This window comes from Bacillus rossius, chromosome 17 (genome assembly GCF_032445375.1).
Source record: "Bacillus rossius redtenbacheri isolate Brsri chromosome 17, Brsri_v3, whole genome shotgun sequence".
Lineage (NCBI taxonomy): Eukaryota > Metazoa > Arthropoda > Insecta > Phasmatodea > Bacillidae > Bacillus > Bacillus rossius.
Genome location: NC_086344.1, coordinates 6,572,577 through 6,587,863, shown reverse-complemented (window position 1 = coordinate 6,587,863; position 15,287 = coordinate 6,572,577). Strand labels below are relative to the sequence as shown.

Here is a 15,287-nt window from a genome sequence, read left to right as displayed (position 1 = left end):
GCCCCCCCCTGAACCCTGAATAATTTTCTGATTTTTCTCTTAATTCCTAATCATAGTTTTCCAAACTTACAAAAGTTTTACTGCATGCTCTAAATAATATTACATTTATGAATCAGAAATAACGCACAACAAATGTGTTAGTAACAATTTAATTGTAATTAGTTAGTTAGCCAAAGTGTCAGTGTTGTAAGTGTATTGCAAAATGAACACGCTGTAAAGCCCGTCGAAGAAAATATGGTACTATAGCCATCTAGCGGCGGACGAAAGCACCACCTTACAAAAACAGCAATGCCAGCGTTCCTCTGGCATATGATAGTACTACCTACTATGGCTATCGTGTTTACATTTTGAGAGCGCTGTGGGCTGTTGATAATTCGTAAAATGAAAGTAAACCAATGGATTTCTCGTAGTTATTGTTTGCAGATGTGCATTGTTAGTGAATTCTTATAAAGGGCGAACAATGGTGAGTACAGAATATATAAAAATGTATATAATATGCAAATGTGTTCGTGTTTCAAATGCCTACTTTATATTTTTTTTTGTTAGGGATAAAGATAGTGATTTTATTGGCTATGGTTTGCGATTGAAGCACACTTTTTAGTGGATTGGTTCAATAAAAATCAGCTAACATTATAAAGAACGTCCGTAATTCACCTAAAAATAATTACAGTATCATCCTATGCCATGTTCAAATTTTTATTTTCGAAAAATACGCACGAGAAGGGGCAATACTTGGGAACTATTTTGATGCACCTCTAGAGACGTGGTACCTATATACACATATTAATTTCAGTGCTGTTTATTACCAACACACTAAATTGTAGTTAATTACAACAAAAATAATTTTCTTTGTTATGCGAATTCGTCAGTTTTGGTAAAATTTGTTACGTACCTAGATCATATAATACATTAAAATATATACTCATATTTTTATGCGAAATAGAATCTTATGACTGCTGGGAAAATTAAATGTAAGAATTTAAACACAGCCTGACCGCCCTGACCACGATAATTGTGTTCAAACTAAAAACTGTATAATTTACTTTTTTAAACTGTTGTTCCCGTGCATAGTTCTAGAATGAATCAGGAAATGACACTTTATAATTTAGCTTCTTAATAGAATATTCTACATTAAAATTATATATTTGTATCAAAACTTGGAATTATTACACCAGTTTCTAAAATTGTGATGAATATAATTTCTTGCGATCAAGATAGTACAATTATGCAACAAAAAAAGAGATAAGGATTATACGATATTAAACCCAACTCAGATCTCAGACTTCTATATAATTTTGGTAATACTGGCAACAAATAAGGGGAAGTAAGATTCTGAACTTGTATTTTGGAGTACCCGGGTTCAGTACCCCGTTAGGGGCATCTTAATACTTTTTATGTTTTGCCTAAATCACTCCAGGCAAATGCTAAAAACTTTTATTGCTACAGGTCATGGCTGAGTCCATCCACAATTTCCTTGAACTGTGTTGAATTAATTCATCTCTAATAACACTAATGCTCATACAAATAAAAAAAAAGTTTGCTTATTTACAGCTGAAGTTTAATATTATTTTACACTGTAATATTATGAAATAACGTTTTTAATAATCTCTGATAGCATATTAAGCTTGCAGCAGCCTGGCTATACTTGACTCAGGCTTGCACATCTCCGCGCATACCGATTGCTGCAAGCTTGCTATTACTGTGACAAGCTTAAATCAAGGTTGCTACAAAAACTGATTGCCCAGTCTCATTAAGCTTATAGCATTATTGTGGATAAAGCCTTTGTCGTAATGATAAAAGTTAATATTAAATTAATTTGGATGTGACTAGCTTACACAAGTCTAACTAATACTAAGGAACCATTTCATTTCACCCAATTTAAGACTTTATTTTACTTCTTTGCTTGGTTTTACAGGCATTCGAGGAAAGACAAGGATCGGCGAAGAAACGGAGGAAAACAATTAATTCATTTTTCTTGCCAACACTTCCTAAGTCTTCTGTTGCGGATTCATTAGTGCAAACTTCTTTGGCGGCACCACCTCTTAAGCCATCATCATATTCTGAAGTGTATTTATCAGTGCCATTAGGAGTGAATTGTTTAAAGGATGACCCTACTTCTTCTAGCATTATTTCAAACAATCTTCCACTACTTTCGATGGAACTGACACCATTAGTGACGGGCGATTTCACAGATACCTGTAAACTTTCAATAGCAGACCCTACCTTAGTGAATTCTGAAAGTTCTTCAGTACAAGATCTTGGATCTTCAACCTCTAATGAAAATACCAAAGCTGATACATTTTTATCAGAAACAGCTGTCAATGACATTGGAATTTTCATTAGGCAGACTATAGATGACATTCAAAAGAGGGAGTTATTAGCCAATCCTTGGCAAGCTCCTCCAAATTACAAATTTCCACATTCGACACACAACAAGAATGGGAAAGAAGTGAGAATATTTCTGGGCCACAACCACCTCAGTAAATATAACTGGCTAGTTTTCTCCCCATCTAAACAGGGACTTTATTGCAAGTACTGTCCATGGTTTACTGTAGGGAATGTTGCAGGAGGCCAAAAAACAGTAAAACTGCAAAAACTTGTTACGAAACCTCTAACAACATTTTCTAAGTTGCTAGGGCAAAAAGGTGATTTAGAGGAACACAATAATACTAGATACCACAAGGAAGCTGTGCAAGCAGGTAAATATTTTCTCAAAAACTACCATTCGCCTGAAGACAATATTCTCAATAAAGTGAACAAGCAGCACCTACAAGAAATTCAGGATAACAGGCTGAGACTGAAGCCCATTGTGGAGTCCACTATTTTTTTGGGACGACAAAATATTCCATTTCGTGGACATCGAGATGATGGTCAGCTCATGATGTCAGAGTCAGAGACAAATGAAAGCATTTGCAATGAAGGTAATTTCAGGGAGCTCTTGCATTTTCGAGTAGCTGCAGGAGATACAATGCTTGAACATCATTTCAAACATACTTCCTCCAGAGCTACATAAATTAGCAAAACCACTCAAAACAATCTAATTGACTGTTGTGGTAAAGAGATTTCAAGCCAAATTTTGAAAAATGTATTGCAGGCAGGAATTTATTCTATTATATTTGACGAAACTACAGACTTATCACACAAATCTCAGCTTAGTCTGGTTTTGCGGTATGTACACAAGGGTGAGTTAAGAGAAGACTTTATTGGTTTTGTAGATGCTTTCCAAGATCTTGAAAGAGTTCAAGTTAAAGATAGTGGAGACTTATGCAGCGAAAGCAAAACAGTGGAGGATAAATCACATCAAATCACACAAATAAAAACACATATGACTGGCAATAAAGAGCTTTCACTCACAGGAAAAGATTTGGGAGGTATAGTTGTGCGGCTGTTGAAAGGTATGGGTCTTCCTCTACAACAGTGTGTTGGTATTGGCACAGATGGATGCTCAGTAATGCTATCAAAAACAAGAGGGGCAGTCGCTGAAATACAGAAAGAAGCTAAAAATGCTTTAAGAACCCCATGCTTTAATCATGCTCTCAACAACTCTATTTCAAAATGTAGTGAGGTGCCTGCCATAAGAAATTCGATTGGAACTATGAAAGAAACAATTTCGTTTTTTTCTTCTTCTGGGAAAAGAAACATTGTCATTCTACGGAAGTTAGGGGGTCAGTTATCCGGTCTTTGTGAAACAAGATGGGTGGAACGTCATGACGGGGTAGTGCAGTTCTCTGTTGATCTGCCTAAAATAATATCTGCGTTGGACACCATTTGCGAATGGCGTGACCCTTCTACTGCTGGAAAAGCATATGCACTTTCAACAGCACTTTGTGACAGCCAGTTCATAGTATCTATGTCTTCTGTGAGCGACATATTATCCATTACACTTCCACTCAGCAGGCTGCTGCAAAAACCGTCATTCGATCTGGTTGGTGCGTCAGAAGCAATTTCAAACACAATTAGTATTTTGTCATCTCGTAGAGAAGAAGCAGAGCATCATTTCCATCAAGTGTGGTCTAGAATTGAGGCCCTTGTAAATGATCTCGGCACCGAAATAGTTCTTCCCCGTTTTTGTGGTCGCCAGAAAAATCGTTCAAATTACCAGACAGGAGATACAAGCAAAGAAAGTTATTTCAGGCTTGCTATATATGTGCCATTATTGGACTATATTCTAAATGATCTTCAAGGAAGGTTTCCACCTGCCACCCTTGATGTTTTTCATTTATCTTTCCTGACACCAAGTGCAATTAACAGTCAAGTAAAGACCGAATTCCACGACGGAAATATTAATGCCATTACTAAGCTTTTTCTACCTTTTATGGAGGTAGATAAGGACGCTGCACCTATCCTTCTTAAGGGCAAATTTTTTCTGTGGAAAAGGAAATGGAGTGTGGTTTCTGAATCAACTGAGGTTCCACAGAGTGTGATGAAAGCTTTGAATGCCTGTGACAAGGATGTATATCCCTTGATTCATAAGCTGCTTCATATCCTTGCTACTCTTCCAATCAGCAACGCCAGTTCTGAGAGGAGTTTTTCAGCCCTTCGAAGACTGAAAACTTGGCTGCGGTCACGAATGTCAGAAGATCGGCTCACAGGCTTTGCTCTTTTACATGTGCATCGAGACATTCCAGTGAATGTAGACAGTGTTATTGACAGATTTGCGAAAACAGGAAACCGAAGAATTCCTTTTTTGATATAGTTTACATGCAAGTAGCATGAGTATAACTATTAAAGAAAACATGTTTTTGAAGTTAAAGTTACTTTTTTTTAGCATAAAACTCTATCATTGAGTAAGAAATTAACCATTAAATGTTACCTTATTACTGAGATTGTAAATAAAATTATGTCTTTTTGCTATAAAATCTAAGTGGAAAAATTGTACATTTCAAGTGAAATATTTAAATTATGCATTTAACTTTGACTACTTGTCATCAAAATGTAAATAACTGTTAAAAATTCTTCTTTGTTTGTAAAAATTGTAGTGTATATATATATATGTACCTACCTAATTGTTTCATGGTGTAAAAGAACTACAAAAAGAAAGTGAAATAAGAACTACAAAATAATGATTTATATTCCACTGTCAAATACAACAATTAGCTAATTAAGACCATATTAAACTAACTGGTCTGTATTTAAATTATAAATGTACTAAAAATGTCATAGAAAAAATTACTTGGCCCCCCCCTGAACACTACTCTGAATCCGCCCTTGATCCAGTTAGATAACCAATTTTTTTTCATGAATAAGTTGCAATTACTCCCACTTCATTTCCCCATGACTTTGTAAATGCCCCAAGTATTACTTTCTACTTGAGATAAATTGTTCCAGTAATAAAAAATTTTGCTTCCTAATTTTAAGTAATATTTAATTTTTCAAAATTAATTTTTGATTTTTTTTCTTCTGGTTGGTATTATTATATGCCTATGTTATAATCTATAACAATTATTTTATGCCCAGGATTCCATAAGAACAATGTTGTCAATACCGTTCAATGTTCTTCGGGCACCAGTTCCCCCCCCCCCCCCCCAAAAACTGATCACTTGATCCGCCCCTGCCCTGCACACACTTTTTTAATAATGATGCTGCTGTCAGCCAGACATTGTTTGAATTCCAATTTTTTAAGAGAAGGATACAAGTGAAAGTGTGGTTTCATTGTTGGCTATACATTTCTTGGCATTGAATACGAAAATAGGATAATAAATATGCTATGTATTAATAAGTAACTTAAAATCAGTTAAAACAACATAAATAATTTATTATTTAACTACAATGTTATCTCTGAATAAGAATTACCAATATGAGAATACACCAGAATACAGATTACAAAAGAGTACATGACAAAAATAGGCCACCATATAGCTAGAGCACATACAGCCAGATATAACTGTCGAGGAAAATTTGCCTTTTTCTGTCAGAAATACAACTTGTTACTGTTTATGAGCTTAAAATATTTACAAATAAATTTTGTTTTGTGAGTCCAGTGAGACAACGTTCAGCTAAGACTAAGCATAGTAAGAAAACTCAAGACATTGGTACTCAATATGAAGAACCGATTTGTACCTACACTAATGATGTAACACCTACACCCAGAGCAAAAAATTATGTACCGTCTTGCCAGCCAAAGGATAGTGATGTGAATGTATGTAGAGTTAAGTATTGTTATTATACAATGTACATAGATACTATAATTATTAAATTTCAAATCATATTATTCTAATTGGAAACACTTTTGGCATTTTTTTAGAAGCATACTTCTCTTCATTGATTAAGAAGTTGTTTTACATTTTGCCCAATAATGAAGTGAAGTTTTTGTTCAATAATGTAACGTTAATGTGCAGGACAAAACAGGTTATATTTTTAGCTATAAACAGAGCAATTTTTGGTCTGTTGTTTCAAGAAAACAATCAAATCAATTTCAGGATCCATGTAAACATTTAATCAATTTCAAAGATTGTGTTTGTATTCAATCAATTATAGGGTTTTTATTTGGCATGTGTAATTTAAATGAAATTTTTTTATAATTTTAAACTGTAATGATCTTTTACTACTTTATATTAGTTTCAATATTATTGACTTTTCATTTTATTTACTGTGGATTTTGAGTGCCAGCGCATAAGGCCGGGGACCTCAACTGGTTGACACTATACATTTATTTAAACTATTTTTACATTAAAGCTGACAAACACGCACTTAAAAGTACTAAATAACCCATACATTTATACTCGGTAGCAAAAATACAAACAATTTTTTTTTTTAATTTGTGGTATAAATTAGATTCTTTATAAGTTATTTTAACCAAGGTTATCATAAACAAATAATTATTTTTATAATACTGTACAAATAAATACAAAGGTTTAAAAATAAGATACCAACACTTATGTTAAACTGATAGTTCTCCTTGTTCGTCAGGTTTCCTAACAAGTGATGGCCAACTAATATTGGGTATTACTTCTCTTACACGTTGGCAAAACATTGGCTAACATAATACGATCACGAGATACAACACCATTCACTTTGAGAGATTGTTTTTCATAAAAGGCATCTTTCAATTTTTTGACATTACTCCAAAAATTTTAGGATTATTCTTTATGTTTATCGTTTGGGTCTAGTGAATTTTTTCACACTTATTGAGAATTTTAACTTGTTTCTGGTAATGTGAAAAAAGTAAAAAAATACAAGTTGCTTTTTTTTTTTTTTTTTTTTTTTTTTAAGATTTCAAGGCATGGATTAATTCTATTGAAAACCAATGAGAATATTTGAATTTTAGGGATGAATGAGTAAAATATTTTACATAAAACGTTGTTAATTGCTTAAAAAGGTCATTTACATCGAAGGATTTATAAATATTTGACCTACCATGATTTTTATAGAATTGAATAAACCAATATAATAACAATTTTTATAGTTTCTAAAAAAAGATAGTTTGTCATTGGAGGTATAAATAACCATAATGATTATGATATTTAGGGCAGCCTTTGACAAACTTTTCAACTGCTTTACTTACTATACATTGAGTTAAATTGATAAAACATGGATCTAAAAGATTGTTAGATGAAGGAGTGTTATTTCACTGTATTAGTCCCAGGGTTTCGTGAGGGTCGCTGCGGTGCTGATCGGTAACGGACGCCACCACGTGGAAGGCCACTAGGACCCGGCTGAGATCCGTCACAGTGAGGCAAGACTGGACCCTCGGTTACCTCCCGTAGAGCGCGCAGACCTGGCACGCTCATGTCATACCAAGTAGCAGTGGGCTCTCCAGGCGTCCCACACGCCTGCTCACGAGGTACAGGTCGCCACGTGGTTGGTGGAAAAGAAAAAAGAAAACAGCTATAAGTAAGATGTTTAATGCGTGCGCGTACTCCCATACACAGCTTCACGAGGATATGTTTCCAAGACCCAAGGCACTTAGTCGGATCGCAGGAATAAGACCCAAGCACATGGCCGCACAAGCGATTACTTAAGAACGTTAAAAGTCTCGTCAAGAGTTAAAAAAATTATTTACATAAACCGTTCCCCGACCGAGGCAAGCCCCGGGGATAACGTGAAAGTGATTTGAAGTAATTGAGGAAAAACGGAATGAATGGTCAGCGAACGAAGAGTGAAGTCCCCGGGTGCGGAAGGCAGCGTCTTACCTCGGTCGTTGGCGGCGGAGAACTGGCCGCGCGAAGGGCTCCATCGGAACAACATGGCGCCTTCCCGCCTTGCCAGATTACCGTTACGCCCTTCCGATTAAGTGCCTTGCAATCGTACATAAATAAATACAAAAACACTTCTAAAATTAAGACACGCTCTCCCACGGCTCTATTAATATTTAACATACAGTTATTAATTACTTGAATTTAAATACATGCCGACTTCGTTCACGTTCGGGTCCGCTCGGGTCCGCCCGGCAACGTCTTTATCTTACACGCTAAAACTCCAAAATGCGAATAGGTCTTGACTTAATTCACCTGTAACTTTATACACCGACAGTTCCTCTATATTTAACTAGTAGTATAGTAGTAGATATTAGAGATTTGTAAATTAGTAATAAGTCCTAGATACTAAGTAATAGTCATAAAAAATATATATTCCTAAAATAATAATTAAAATACTAAAAATTAAAATAATAAAAATAATATTTATAGTTATTATTTTAGTTTTATCTTAAGCACTGCACGTCCATCCCTGAGTTGGGTGTTTGCATATTTTGTAACGAAATGCCTAGTTTGTAAGTCATTTATCTGTTTTCTGTCTTAGTTTCTTAGTTTTTTGGGTGCTGACTGGCGGCGGAGTGAGTGGTCAGTGCAACCACTCACCACCAGGGGCGCTTGCGTCCCTGGTCACTAAATCCAGTACTGGACAATTAGCAAAGCGGACCACGAGTCCAAGTGCCCAACCCCCGCATGGTAGACTCTTTTCTACTCTGTCCAACACTTCATCCAGACCATCCTCTGTCTCCTGTAAATTCCTACACATAATGCAGCCAATTTGCATCCCGCATGAATGTGCCCAGGGTTTTCCCTGTGTCTATGCAGGTTTTACCTGGGCCCAACCTATCTCTTGTTATAGTCTAGATTTAAGAGTGAGGGGAGTTAGTCATGGCGCCAATCGCTGCCATGGCTGGCCAATCCCCTCCTAGCACATGATGCATGCGACCCTCTCCCTGCATGGCTAATCCCAGCATGACTAGGCGTATAGGCTTCGGCCTGAGACGCACCTAGGTCCCTCCCTAACCCGGACCCCTCCAAAATACACTTAGTTTTAGTTAGGTTAAAGAAAAAAATCACGCTAAAACTTACATGCTAAACAAACAACAGCCCTCCCGCCCGTCAGTGGCCACACAAATAAATGGGGGGGGGGGGGGAATTGGTGCGTGTACTTAGGTGAGAAGTTATACTTCTTTGGCATCATTAAAAAATAGTTTTTAATTGCATGCAAAAATAGTGCGTGGAGTCCCTCCACGCGGAAGAAGTGGAACTTCGTAATGTGGAAATGAAAATAGGAAGGGGTAGAAATTGATTTTTAGTGAAATCATATTGTATCAAATCAAACTAAAAAAATAAAGGAAATAAATTTGTAACGATTCATAGATTGATTTTCAGAAAGAGAGAGACACCTATTGAATGTCTATAAAACTAACTTTTTTATGAGAGCAGATTTTCATGAAATAAATCATGAAATCATTCAACGATAAAAGCTGTTTATTTAATCAAGCGGACGGGTTCGCCCCAAGGAGAAAATTGACGCGGCGAGACCTCGTGGACATAGAGAAATGACACGCACTAATTATTTATGTGTCTATGAAACATTATTTTTTTTCTGCAATTTAAATAATTGTAATATACAAAAAGGGTATTGAAAATTGAAACAAATATGTCGACACTACAAACTGTCAGGATCTTTATTTTTTTCTTGCTCTCTACTTAGTTCCTTACAATAGGAAAACTTAATGTCTTCTTATAATGATTATATTGTATGTCATAAAATTAAGATATCTTTTCTTTCCTTGAGCCGATTTTGATGAAATAAAGCTTATATTTCTTTCTTTGCTACGCTCAAGTTAACTTGAAAACCCCATTAAAATTCGTATAGTAGTTTTGTAGAACACCGCGTACAAACAGACAGTGCTTTCATATCCCCTCCATGGTAGCGTTAAACGTTTAACGCAACCTTGTTGGAAGTCGCATTAGAAGTATAACTTCAATAAAAAGCTTTACAATATAATTATTACAAATTTAGGGGAACGTCGCACTGCCGCTGACGAGGCTTCTGGGGCGCAGGCCTGGTTGACGTGTGTGTGTGTGTGTGTATATATATATATATATACATACACACATAGTGTAAACTCTATATAACGACACTTAACGGACTGAGCATTTTTCGGCGTTACAGAGAGTGGTCGTTAAATGGAGAGAAATAAAAGATATCATTTTACTATTCTATAATAATACGTATTTACTACTATAGTACACATTTTACACACGAACATTAATATTCATACAAATAACAACATTTATTGCGTATAGTCTCTTATCTTCGTCTGATGTTTTTTGCTGCTCTAATATTTTAATTGTATTTTCTTGTTTCTCTTATTTTAATTGTATTTTCTTTGTTTTTCCATGTTGTAGACAAGGTGGAGCGGCTAAATCCAAAGCGTCTTCCAACATCACTGATCCTTTTCTCCCGCCTCTATTAAGCATATTAATAAAACTGTTTCGTCAATACACAAAGATTTTCGTTTACTCGCAATGATTACAGTTCGAAAGTCTGTAAGCAACTGCGATAATGATAACGTGTAACAACATGACAAAAGTCTAGTGACAGAGGTAAACATGTGCAAGTTCATCATATAAAAACAAAAGACAAAATTTCTTAGAATCTCCGGTACGTCAGTCGAAGTAAACACGTGCTAGATAATACAACAACAAAACAGCAAACAAAATAACGTACACAGCTGCAGTTCTTATCAACTTCGGCAACTTAGAAAGTACCGCTTAATGATTTATAATGCCGTATTGTTGTCGTTAAATAGAGTAAGTGTGACTCTATATAGAGTATATTATGGTACATATAGAAAACAAGATAAATCAACCAAAGTCAAGCAATTTCGACGTTTTAAGGAGTTTGTCGTTAAATTGAGTGACGTTATAAAGAGTTTATTCTGTGTGTATATATATATATGTGTGTGTGTGTGTGTATAATAGTAACATTAAAGAGTTTCGATTTTCTATCTATGATTTTTTTTAATATTAGAATAGACTACCAATTTGTTATTTTGCATTACTTTACTAATAGTATTCCATTTTAAAATATTATTTCCAATGTATTTTTAACTTTAAAGGTTATAATTATTTAATTAATTATTACTTAAATTCCCTTATAAAGTAGCACTGTTAGTTTCAGATTATGTGCGACAATATTGAATAACCTAAAATTCAGTTTACGTTAAACTGAAAGTTATGGATACAAGAACATGAGTAGGTATTTTCATTAACCAATATGTAATTATTGAAGGAAAAACTAACAAAAAATTTTATATCACAACAGAATTGAAAAATTAATAATTGCACACTTACCGCAAAACTAATACTTAAATAATTAGTCAACAGAGCTACTAACATTGCAGCCACAGACCAAGCAATGACATTAATCTGCACTATACTGGCTCTTACTTGATTTTTTAATGGTGTTGCAGATTTACTGCACATATATAAGATGGGGATTAGGCTGTTAATATAATTCCGCGTGACGTCAGCAGGCATGGTTTTCCATAGAGGAGTTGGAGAAAGGTGTGCAGGAATATACCTGATTTTTTTTAGTATCATGGCTGTAAATTATATGTTGTGATATGTACCAGCTGTGAGGAGATATTTTGCTAACATAATGTTTAACAATTAAAGGTACTTACAAGAGCAACCATATTAATTTCAGCAGCAGTTCTGAAAGTGGGTTGACTTATACAGATGACAGTTATATTTCAGAGAGCTATACAAATAATGATCTAGAAGACAGTGATCAAGACAATGGAGGCAGATAGTGATGAGGATAAGGATAGAGAAAAGTAAGAGTGCAAGGACACAGAAGAGGAGCGGGATGAGGCCGTAAAAGAGGATTATGAAGATGGAGGAAACCGTAAATTTTGAGATCGAGATATCAAGGATGTGAAGGAAGATTACTTTTATTAGAAAAAGAATTTTGAGAATAGGTAGGGTTAAAATAACAGGGAAGAGGGTTATGACTGGGAAGAGGATTACAATAACAATAAAATGATTTTACATATTTTGACAAAAGTTATGATGCTTGGGAGAATGAAACAAAGATGAGGAACGGTAGTACGAAGATGGGCAGATTAAGGACAAGAATAGAGAAGTAGTAGGAAAATACCGGTTCTGGGACAGGCGCAGGATCCAGGATCCGGCGGCCATCTTGGATGACGTCATCTAATCCGTATGCTAAACCATGCTAATCCGTATGCTAATCTATGCTAATCTATGCTAATCCTTGCCAATCTATGCTAATCCATGCCAATCTATGCCAATCCGTATGCCAATCTATGCTAATCCGTATGCCAATCTATGCCAATTCGTATGCCAATCTATGCTAATCCATATGCCAATCTATGCTAATCCATATGTTAATCCATGCTAATCCATGCTAATCCATCCGCCATTTTGTATTTCTAGAAATTTCCACCAACTTCGAATCGTGACGTCACCGTTGCACTTTTCGTCACGGCCGCCATCTTGGATTCGATTTTTTTTTTTTTTCGAACTTCAACTTTTCGAAATTCGATGTAATCATCAGCCGCCATCTTGTTTCGTCTGCTGGTGGCCGCCATCTTGTTTTCGTCTGCTGGAGGCAGCCATCTTGTGACGTCATATAGTTCTGTTGGTCGCCACCAGATAGCAGCAGGGATTATTTTATTTTTTTCTTTAACTAAAATATTTTCAGTGCCGAGGCTGGGATTCGATCCATGGGACGTGAAAACGTCCAGGATGTCGTGGTTACGAGGCGGACGCCTTGACCACTAGACCACGAGACCAATTGGGAAATGGTGGAATAAATAATCTATATATGCTACGTACTGACAGCAAGTTTATGATAAATGGGGGGAGGGTGTTTTTGCCTTCCTTAATGCATACCTAAGGCGCCACATTTGAAATAAAAATTATTATACAGCCGCCATCTTTAATTCCAGCACAGACTACCAGATGGCGCTAAATTCAAAAAATTAGTTGCCAGAGGCGCCGCCATCTTGGTTCTCAAGTTGGCTGGTAGATGTCGCTAGTATCGCGCGCCAAATTCAAAAATTAGTTGCCAGAGGCGCCGCCATCTTGGTTCTCAAGTTGGCTGGTAGATGTCGCTAGTATCGCGCGCCAAATTCAAAAATTAGTTGCCAGAGGCGCCGCCATCTTGGTTCTCAAGTTGGCTGGTAGATGTCGCTAGTATCGCGCGCCAAATTCAAAAATTAGTTGCCAGAGATGCCGCCATCTTGGTTCTCAAGTTGGCTGGTAGATGTCGCTAGTATCGCGCGCCAAATTCAAAAATTAGTTGCCAGAGGCACCGCCATCTTGGTTCTCAAGTTGACTGGTAGATGGCGCCACCGTCGCCATATTTTAGTTCATACAATCGATACCAGATGACGCCACCATCGCCATCTTTAGTTCCTAGTGTTGCTACCAGAGTGTGCCACCATCGCCATCTTTAATTCTTAAAGTTACCGCCGGAGCGCGCCACCGTCGCCATCTTTAATTCTTAAAGTTACTGCCGGATGGCGCCAAGTGTTATGTAGTCAGTCTAGACAAGTCGGGATAAGTTTGGAACCTGTAGCCATATTATTATTAATTAATAATGTATGTTTATTAAATATGATAGAGTATTTATAAAATATTGGTGTTGTGTAGAGACTCTCTCTTCTTCTCGTAGTGGCGGAAGACATCTCGAAGGTAGTGTTAGAATTTATGTATTAAAGCAATCACTCTAGCTGAGGAGACTAATAACTTATAGTTACAATTCAATAATAGCGGCAATTAAATGTTTTGAAATTAAAGCAAACAACGTAAATGTTAAACACATATTTATTTAAATCTTATTACAAACAGCAAGGGGTAAGAACAATTGATGATTTAAAAGAAGTAAATAACGAGTAATAAAATCACATAATATTCACACACTACACATCATAGTGACAAAGGCAACATTAACTCGAGACCCAATACCTAAATATTAAGCATAACTACAAGTTACATAGAGTATAATAAACTCTGAAATACATATTAAAGAGAAAATTGATATAAATAACATTATACTTTGCTCAATAGTTCCAGAAGTAATGAACGTACAGCTACACGGGCAATCTCAACAGTTCTTTCATCACTAGTGTTTTCTGTGGGACATACTTGAGTGGTGTCTTCACTGATCGGACCTAGATGACTGAGATCTCGGGTTCGACTCTTGCGAGATGTAGGAAGGCGAAGCTGACGCCGGCGTTTAGGCTGGACTGCTACTGATGTAGTAGGTGCTGGCGATGTAGCACCCATCTGGGTACAGGCAGTTGATGTCTGTACTGGCGAAGTCTGGCCACATGCAGATGCTGGTGGTGACCGAATAGCTGGTAGGTTGAATGCATGTGCGAAAACCTCTTCAGGTGTTGCAGGGAGAACTGTATCGTCTCTCATCATATTCACACTACAATGTCCATAGCCCAGGCAGTTGATAACTTCTAGAGGTGTATCTTGAGGTCCTGGGTTTAAAACCTGTTTCACGTGAAACACAGCGTCACAACTCTCCGAAAAATGTTTTAAAACACCGTCGATCCACTCACTATAATCAACAGTGCCTAGCCCAGGCGTTACACTGGAGTATATCCTGTTCGGTTGAAAGTTAGACATCTTGGTTAACTACTTCTGCTGTAGGTCCTTACACCACCACAGTTTCAGCTCGACTGCCATCGCACGAGGCGAGGGTCGTATCACTTGGATACAACATTCCAACACGGTGATCAACCATCCAAGCCCTAAGCATGCTCGCATTGTGTCTTGAGATCGAACCTGGACATGTATTATTGCACGTGTACAATTTATTTAATTCTTTCAATGATGGACAGTCATATTCTGCTTGTACATCTAATATTAGCACATGATGCTTACAATAGTTAGTTAGCCACCGTTTCTGCTCTATTCCTACAACCAATACAGGGCCGGTGAAATGACTTGCCAATATGTTGGGTATTGAAGCATAAGGAAAGAGTCCGTGTTCCCAATGTAAACCATGAAAATTTCTAGTGAGCCAAGCATTTGTTTTTT

The 15,287-nt window shown here is 36.5% G+C and overlaps 1 long non-coding RNA gene across 1 annotated transcript in view; it reads right to left on the bottom strand.

The window, feature by feature from the left end:
* Positions 1–5,734: 5,734 nt before the first annotated feature.
* LOC134540553 (uncharacterized) overlaps positions 5,735–15,287 on the bottom strand; it is a 59,546-nt gene continuing 49,993 nt past the window's right edge. Inside the window, exon 4 of the long non-coding RNA XR_010076458.1 lies at positions 5,735–7,772. This is a non-coding gene — a long non-coding RNA (uncharacterized LOC134540553). The remainder of the gene's footprint in view (positions 7,773–15,287) is intronic.